Here is a 9,761-nt window from a genome sequence, read left to right on the forward strand (position 1 = left end):
TTGTAATTGAAGAACAGAATGCCAACAGAAGTCATAACGGATATTCACTATAACGTTACGTGTGTTTCGGAAGGATAAGCGTCTTCTGCTTCATCGACGACACCCACCATGTGAAACTTGGTCAATTCAAGTAATAATTTCATGTTCTCAAATGATAACAAGGTATTAAACAACGGAATCCACAAGTACACTAACTAATATAAAAAGTCCAGCTTCATATCGCACAAATAGATATGATATTTCTCAATGAGATCACTGTGACAACTGTAACTTTCATCAACTTGTAACTCTCGAAACATTTTGTAGTGAGTTTGTCTGTCAGTTGACAACATCTGACACAAAATTTGTGATACTGGGAACAAGCCCAAATCAATTGCAATATGTTAACGCAATAGGTTGGGATGCAAATGCGTTACTAACCAGAAAAGCAAAATTCACAATAGGGAAATTGAAATCATCACGCTTATCATACAGCTTGGTTGAAAACTGTCCCTCAAAGCTGTAGGAAAAGATCGAGATACGTGGTATATATGATGAACATGGTCAATAAATCTCTTAAGATGTCATCAATATACCTGGACGTGAAACGGAAGGAATTTGAAATGTCTTTGTGACCTCTTTTGACAAACTCTTCGAAAAAATAGCCTCAAAATCAACACTGAAATAGAAGAGTTTTTTATTTCTATGTCAAATGTCTGTTACAAGATTGCCCCACCAAACTCGACGAAGATATTGTCCGCCTAGAATTCGAACCTTTCACTGTGTTCGTCCTCCGTCGATTTCTTTGATTTGTATCGTCTTTCACCATTCTTGATGAAGAAATCTCTGATAACAATAGAATGAATGCGTTTCTTTAAATTAGAATGAAGTATGATGATGTAATCCTTCTGAGTTCTGTTATAGAAAGAATCTCAAATTTGTTATCATGTCATTTGAAATTTTAACGAAACTTGTCCAGAAATTTGAATTTTTGCTCGTCAAGGTTTAAAGGTTTGTTTCATAAAATGTCACATGAAATAAAAAACTCACTTAAAATCCTATAAATATGTATCACGAGCCATATTGATAGTAATTAACATTTAAATACAGCATGTAGGATTTCTGCATTCGAGTTAAAATCTCTGCCAAGGTTTATCATCAATTGATCAAGAAGATTTCTACAAAAGATACAAAAACCATTGTGAGGTGAATTAAAGGTAATGAAGCTATGTAAAGGTGACAACACACAAGGATAGACGTCACCACACCTGTAATCCGAGAAATCGTTTTATTGTATGGAAGACCAGCAACCCATAACGAAGATGGCCGTGACCGGAAGTCAGGTCAGTTCAGAAGATTCTTGTTCCATACTCTACCTATATTATAACTGGACATTAGTTTTGTCAAAATAAAAGCATAGCGAGACACATTGGTTAGAATGTCTACTGGGTTTCTACTGGCTATTTCTGATGATCCATCTTGTTTGATGTCACAATTAGTATCATCTGGTAATGAACATAACGATTAATTACTTAGTTGTACGATATACATGTATGGTCTAGTGTATATATTAATTATATCCGCCTTACAGAATTACATGATTGAGATAAACAATGTTCCAACAACACTTCAATGCTTCTCCAATAAATGTCATATAAATATACATGTAACTTTCACTTGTACCACGAATCCATTCACAATATAGGAAACACTCAGTAATTTTTCTATAGTCGATTAATATCTACATTTTAAGAAGGAGAGGGGGCTTAAGAGGATATTTTTATAGACATGTACTTTTCCATGTTTAACATTTAATTTGGGATGTGTGCACAGATAATAAAGATTTCAATCAAGTTAGACTACATAAAGTACATCTGAGATGTGCACGGGATTAAATGTTTGAGACGACCTAGTTTAAGGCACCCCGTGGAGGCCACCATTTACATAAATCTAATATCACAAAAATACAGAAAATATCAATTCAGGTTAGGAAAATAAAACAAACATTTACATATATTCTAAAGTACGCAACCATCGCGTTTCCATAGCAACTTCGATTGGGAACGTTATTAATTAATTCCCAAAATATATCTTGATGTAGCATTTGAGATTCCACAATGTCTGACTAGAACTCCCTAACATCGAGGTTTCCGGGAGCACTCAGGCGGGAGACAGACGTGTTTGCTCCAACAGGTCAAAACTCCGCGACATATGTAATATATTTTATTCAAAACTGATTTTTTTATGTGGCTTAAAAATCCATAAAAGTTATTGATATTCATGTAAAAACTCGGTATGACTGCCAGTGTATTACTGGTCTGTGTACGTTGTAACAGTGTATACAGAGTCTATGAATACCCCTCAACTCGTTATAGAGATAGTCTTATCCAAACATACCGGATACAGTGTGACAACGATTGTAAACCAGTCATGTTCAAATTAAACTATATCTATCAAATTCGAATTCGTTTTATTTCTTGTACAGAATAACTTAGCGCTTACATCATTAGCAAAAATTATATCCGTGCCAAACACGCCCTCCTCGCCGATTCTCTCGCCCCCTCCCCTACCTCGCGATTACTAGGGCATCAGATCACTCCACCTTTTGTCGGTAAATAATCACACGTGACTGGTAATTACGCCAGAAAGTGATGGTTCTTTGTAGGTTTATTTATTCTGATATGGACACCTTCCTGGTGGTCATGTTTTAACCACGTCTCAATGTAAGACATTCACCTCAATGACGTGTCGACAGCGATCGTATCGGATGTCTTATTTAAATAGATTAAATGACGAAATACTTACATATTATATACACTATTTACTTAATGGAAAATATTATAGGTATTTAATACACACTTTATTCAGAGTTGATTTCGTCAATATTGAACAAGTTAAGCCGGATACAATAGACCGTCCGGGTCCTTTGTGAAGTGTTTACATACTCCCTAAGATTTTTCCTGTGCTGAGACTAATAGAGAGTGGCAGTTCATTTGTGTGTTACGGTGTTTGTATGAGAGAAAGAATGGTGGAGTGCGTATAATTGGAACTCCTTCTGTATCAGGATATTTTCTTAATCTTTGTTCATAAATTGGTATTCAGAATAGATAAAACCCTGAAGTGCATTTGGCAATGAGAACAACAGCTAGCTGATGAACACATTTAACATTTGAAGTGCTTATAGACATCCATCCAAATACCCCACCGTTCTCATAGACATCTCGTATAAAACATGACAGACAATATGTATACATCAGATTTAAATCAGACCCAAAAAATACATTCAATATATACATTACAATAGCGCACACAATAGTTAGATCCCGTTAGACAAGGAGTTCGTGACTTGAGAGGCTCCTCGAGGTTGCTACCAAGGTCCAGTTGTGGGTGAGAAAGTTTTTGCTGGGCGAGCATGACCTCCATGATATTCTCAATAAACCTGATGACTTAAGGAATGTAGAATTTGAACGTGACTACGCCTATCTGAACCATAGAGAGAACACTCGAGCCTGCAGAAAATGACCGTGTGTATTGGAGGTCAAAGGATTCCCACGGTTTGTCATTTTTACTGTATTTAATCATTGTTACACGCATAGACAAACTCCATATTTTTCGTCAAATAGGCACGCTTGCATAATATATTATGTATTGCGTCGGCGGGACACTGATTAAGTACAATGTCGCTCTTACTTCGTAATAGAATTGTAGAATATTTTATAGATAACGGAAAAAATAAAAAAAAAAAAAACCCAATATTGACCTTTGTAGGGGTCTGTGATAAATGTCTGTCATTGCGGAACAGCAGAAGACTTTTATCACGCAATGAAATATTAATAAATTCCATGTCAATATTTATAATGAGGTTCTGACGATAAGTGATTAGTTTGTTTTAAAAACCATTAAATATCTTTCTTTGCTGATTACAAGCTGTTTTTGCGATAATCTCTCCTGGTAATTAGGATACACAATTACGATGGTAGTTTGAAATATTTTTGATATGTTGCTCGAGTCGATCATGGTCGCTTTACAAAATTCGAAAGGAAAAAAAAACAATTTGAGCGCACAGAACAAGTGTAATGGACGGAAGTAGTGAAATGATGGGGTTAAATCTGGACCTTTTCCCATTCTCTTAATTTCCTATTAACCACATGAGCATATATGTATGCATAATGACTTACAGGCCCTTTCAACATTAAATTATTAAGACTGATTATTCATGACGCATGCAAACATACACAAGAATCAGAAGAGTTATAATAGTGGGATATGGAAAACAAGATACCTGTCGTACTACACTATAAAACATTTACATACAAAATTTACATAAAACAAATACACTAAGGATACAGAAATCCACAAGACATAACTTTTCTAGAATAACTGTTGATTCGAGGGAATTGTTTTCTACCGCCATAATTAACGAATACAAAAGAAACATCAAAGTGTAACAAATAGACACATCATTATGGAATGTATGTCGGTAATAAAGCGTCCTTGATAAGCTATATCCTCCGTTTTATTAATTGTCGGGAAGATTCATGGGTCGACACGGATCAATAAATAACACTGCTCGTGGAAAGGGAGATAAATCTACACGGAAGGGCATATTAAACCGGAGGAACGATTGGATGAATTAGCAGGATGAAGAATAGGTACTGATTCCTTTTGATTTTAACATGTGCATGGATGCCTTCTATATTCTAGATAATATCATGTATTCCTCTCATATATCGTTAATTTCACACATAATTCCTTTCAAAGTGTTAACTAAATTTAAGACATCACTCTCTTCAAAGTGTTAAGTAAATTTCAGACTTTATTTCATAATGAAATGTTATTATATATTCATTAAACATCGTACAAGTCTCCTGCCTTTTTGTTACTTTAAAAATCAAATGTTTAGTGTTGTCCATTCTAATTGTATCTTATGCACCAAATAGTTCTCTCTTCTAAACGTTTCTTTAACATGAATAAGTTTCCCTTTCTCAATGTTATCAATGTCAGGTAAACATCAGATATTATTGTTCTTAATGTCAGGTAAACACCAGGTAATATTGTTCTTAACGTCAGGTAAACATCAGATATTATTGTTCTTAATGTCAGGTAAACATCAGATATTATTGTTCTTAATGTCAGGTAAACATCATATATTATTGTTCTTAATGTCAGGTAAACATCATATATTATTGTTCTTAATGTTCTTAATGTCAGGTAAACACCAGGTAATATTGTTCTTAACGTCAGGTAAACATCAGATATTATTGTTCTTAATGTCAGGTAAACATCATATATTATTGTTCTTAATGTCAGGTAAACATCAGATATTATTGTTCTTAATGTCAGGTAAACACCAGGTAATATTGTTCTTAATGTGTCAGGTAAACATCAGATATTATTGTTCTTAATGTCAGGTAAACATCATATATTATTGTTCTTAATGTCAGGTAAACATCAGATATTATTGTTCTTAATGTCAGGTAAACACCAGGTAATATTGTTCTTAATGTCAGGTAAACACCAGGTAATATTGTTCTTAATGTCAGGTAAACACCAGGTAATATTGTTCTTAATGTCAGGTAAACATCAGATATTATTGTTCTTAATGTCAGGTAAACACCAGGTAATATTGTTCTTAATGTCAGGTAAACACCAGGTAATATTGTTCTTAATGTCAGGTAAACACCAGGTAATATTGTTCTTAATGTCAGGTAAACACCAGGTAATATTGTTCTTAACGTCAGGTAAACATCAGATATTATTGTTCTTAATGTCAGGTAAACATCAGATATTATTGTTCTTTATGTCAGGTAAACATCAGATATTATTGTTCTTAACGTCAGGTAAACACCAGGTAATATTGTTCTTAACGTCAGGTAAACACCAGGTAATATTGTTCTTAACGTCAGGTAAACATCAGATATTATTGTTCTTAACGTCAGGTAAACATCAGATATTATTGTTCTTTATGTCAGGTAAACATCAGATATTATTGTTCTTAACGTCAGGTAAACACCAGGTAATATTGTTCTTAACGTCAGGTAAACATCAGATATTATTGTTCTTAATGTCAGGTAAACATCAGATATTATTGTTCTTAATGTCAGGTAAACATCAGATATTATTGTTCTTAATGTCAGGTAAACATCAGATATTATTGTTCTTAATGTCAGGTAAACACCAGGTAATATTGTTCTTAATGTCAGGTAAACATCAGATATTATTGTTCTTAATGTCAGGTAAACACCAGGTAATATTGTTCTTAATGTCAGGTAAACACCAGGTAATATTGTTCTTTATTCTAAATGTTTAACAGCTAATTGCAATATGATGCAATATAATAAGATTGTGAATTGCTGTCTTGAAACATCTTTTAGGATTACAACTACCCCACCCTCCCCACTCACCATCTCCTACCACCCCCACACCATATCCCCTTTTTCCCAACCTGAACTCCTCTAGTTGACTGGCAAACTCTATATGTGGCCCAAGTACACCTAGGATAAGTCGCTTGTCGTAGTAGGCTTGTGTTAACAGGAGGGATCGCATGTTGTACAATATGTACTTATGTTACAGAGAAGAAACTGTCATAGCCAATAACTGGAAACCTGTTGTTAAGTTGTACCGTGAGCTACACCTCCTACTGTAGGTATCACTGCGTCACTATGACGTCACCATCAAAGATCAGCCAACCTTTCGAATGGGTGGGCACCGCAAAAAAAATCTCAATTGAAATTTAAATCCGTAAGTCGTGTTATATTATCACGCTACACATGATTTCACGTACATGTACGTGTCAGTTATACGATAAATCATAGTAGCGCATTGCACGTGGAAATGATATGAAGGTGCAGCAGCTGGCCTCGTGTTGGTGTCAGGAGTAATCAGTGTCTTTTCCAAACCACACAACTTGAGACTAGAGTGGACGTTTGCCTAGAGTTGTATCCTCGTAGGATGAGTACATATTAAGCATGCCAGATCGTCCGAAGGCAAAAGTTATTGAATAAAACATACTAATACAATGTTTATATATCGGCTATGTAACGAAGAACAATTAACCTTGAAGCAAATAAAGCACATTGTGTGTATCATGCTGTATAAACAAGTATCAGCAATGTACCGAGATATTCTCCGAAGTAGCAGCGTTCTTGTAAGTTAAGGGTGGTAGAGATCTGTTCAATTGTTAGTGTACCTGATAAACATTGTAAGACAAGCAGACTTAAGATTCAGTCAAAACACAAAGGTTGAACGCCATGTTGTTATTGTTGCCCTCTAGTAATAGATGTCACTGATACTGCTTCACAAACCATTCCCGAATTCCCCATAGAATGCCTACAGAATTACAAGTGCTATCATAGTTTAACAAAACACAGAGCAAATCTATTTTCAGATCATGGCAAACAAGCCATTGTTTCGGTTTGTTTCTTAAATAACCTTGGGTTTCCATTGCTCGGTTTACAGCCGTTGGACAAGACAATGTCATTCCGCAAATTGTCCGTGTAAACAGCAGCTGTGACCTGAATACATTTCCCGGTTATCCCGGAAACAACGGTTCTGGTGATTTACACTGATTTGCCACACTATATGTATAACGCCTTGCTAATTCTATCACACGCGAATGCACGTGTAAGTCTATAAATAATTGTCGTATATTCCCTTGGTTTGGTTATATGCCTGATTGAATTCATTTTTATTCCCGTAGAAAGTGGATTGGAAACCGATGTGATATCTATCAAAGTCACTTGTCTAGCGACGATTGTATGTAATAGATATGGGATAAAATGCTCAATCAAGCAGAAAACAGAGTAATCGGTATCATTTACTAAGGAAAGTCCCGGAACTATTGGATGCTTGAAAAACCCGAGACAATTAGTGTTTGCCTCTGATTGTGACGAGGACAAACCTTCTGATCCGGACGTCGCCCTGTTACAGAAATCCGGATCGATACATCCGTCACTGGTCCGCGCTCGTTTTTCTAAGTGGATATTTATATATGTTTCCGGTGTGGCGGTTTCATGACGGAATTGCAAATGGCACGTTGCGTACGATTCGTCATGCTTGACATGCATTCCTGTATGAAATTTACTTTTCAAAATATATCATACGTCACCAGTTTTAGAAGACCTACAATTTTACATCCATTTGTTGAATCCTAACCCTAATCACCTTGTGGAAGGCGAGTGCGTTACACCAGGCGCCACAAGGTCAACATACAGTATAACTAAAACATTATAAAACATACCGGAATGTCGAAACTAGGATCAGATATAAACAAAATAAAGATTTACAAGCAGACCACAGGAAATAACTTTATTTAGAAAAGAAAACGCTATAATGTTAATCTTCATATCTAAATGCAGATTGATTAATACCTAAAGGTAGTTATCATATCTAAAATATAATGATCCGATGTTTATTTGTAGATCATTGTTCGGAACAAACCCTGACAGAGTGATGCAGAAAATAACTAGATTTTGGAATTAGTTACACCTATAATGCTAATGTTGAATTATCGTAATGCTTTCCTAGTCACGTATACTTTAAGATTTCACATATATTTCTCTGACTTAATTGTTAAAGAGTTCTGTGTGCTGGTGGAATAGAGAAGATGTGCACGTCTGAGGCCTAATGATCTTGACCATTCCCTCACGACGTTATTATATCAAACTCAAAATCAGAAGCAGACTTGTATCATGTTTCCTGTTACATAATACCGACTGTCTAGATTACTCTTTTGATTATCGGAATATAGTGTTGGTGATCAGTTATCCTACCATACGCCTCATTTTTATCCCTGGACGACGCAATGATGACACATCCATCGTCACGAGACTGACAACCTCTATCAGTCACGCGCAAAAGAATGGCTGGGACCTATGAGTGGGATGATGGGCAAATAGTCCCCCGCCGCCGTCGTAGTAACGGCGACCGCCCGTCAATCGTTATGATGTAGACATCCTTAAGAAGTAATATCAAGAAATTTGGCTGTTACGACAACCACAACACGATAATGATGTTGATTTTTCTCGAGGACTTGGCAGGACAATGGTTGTTTTGTGATCATGAGTTGAGCTCTCACTTGTAAGAGTGCACACCGACTCGAGGCAGTCATCGACAAACAAGTTTGCGAAGCCGCAAAACGCAAAACAATCTTTGCCTGTTTGTTGTCGAAGATTTTGTTCCTTAATATCGTCTTGTATTAGTTGTCTGTGCGACAAGGGTGACGCAACATAGGTTCATGTGTCCTTGCCATGAAAACCACTGTATTATTCATTGTAATCAGACACACTTATCTATGCCATAGTTATCATAATGATAACTACACCTCCACACACGTACGATCGTGAACGCTTTTGCTTGTAAAAAGTATATTTCAAAAAGTAAACATCTTTTATTTCCTGTTTCTCTAACTTGTCCTTTAAACCATATTAAACAAAATTCACTTACAACTTACTAGATATTCTGGATGCCGTTAAAGAAATATTGCTTGGGAATTTGTATTGATAAATCTTCATATATTGAATATTTTAATCGTGTTAACTAAACTGGGTTTTTTTTATGTAAACTTGGAAACATTTACCTTGATATTGTTTTTTCTTTGCCCATTAGAGGGAGCAGTTGTCTGATATCGACCGCTTCGTTAGGGCTAGCACCTAATCCGGCCGAGCAGGAACAACTTCGTTCCCTGGCGACACGTCGGATCACTTAAACCCTGGTAAACCAGCACGTGTGTGACAGGGGAGGAAACGGATATCAAATCACCGTCGCTACACACCGCTCGGGAG

The sequence above is a fragment of the Ylistrum balloti genome, unplaced genomic scaffold (assembly GCF_031769215.1).
Source record: "Ylistrum balloti isolate Yb309-2 unplaced genomic scaffold, AGI_CSIRO_Ybal_v1 Utg370230, whole genome shotgun sequence".
Taxonomy (NCBI): Eukaryota; Metazoa; Mollusca; class Bivalvia; order Pectinida; family Pectinidae; genus Ylistrum; species Ylistrum balloti.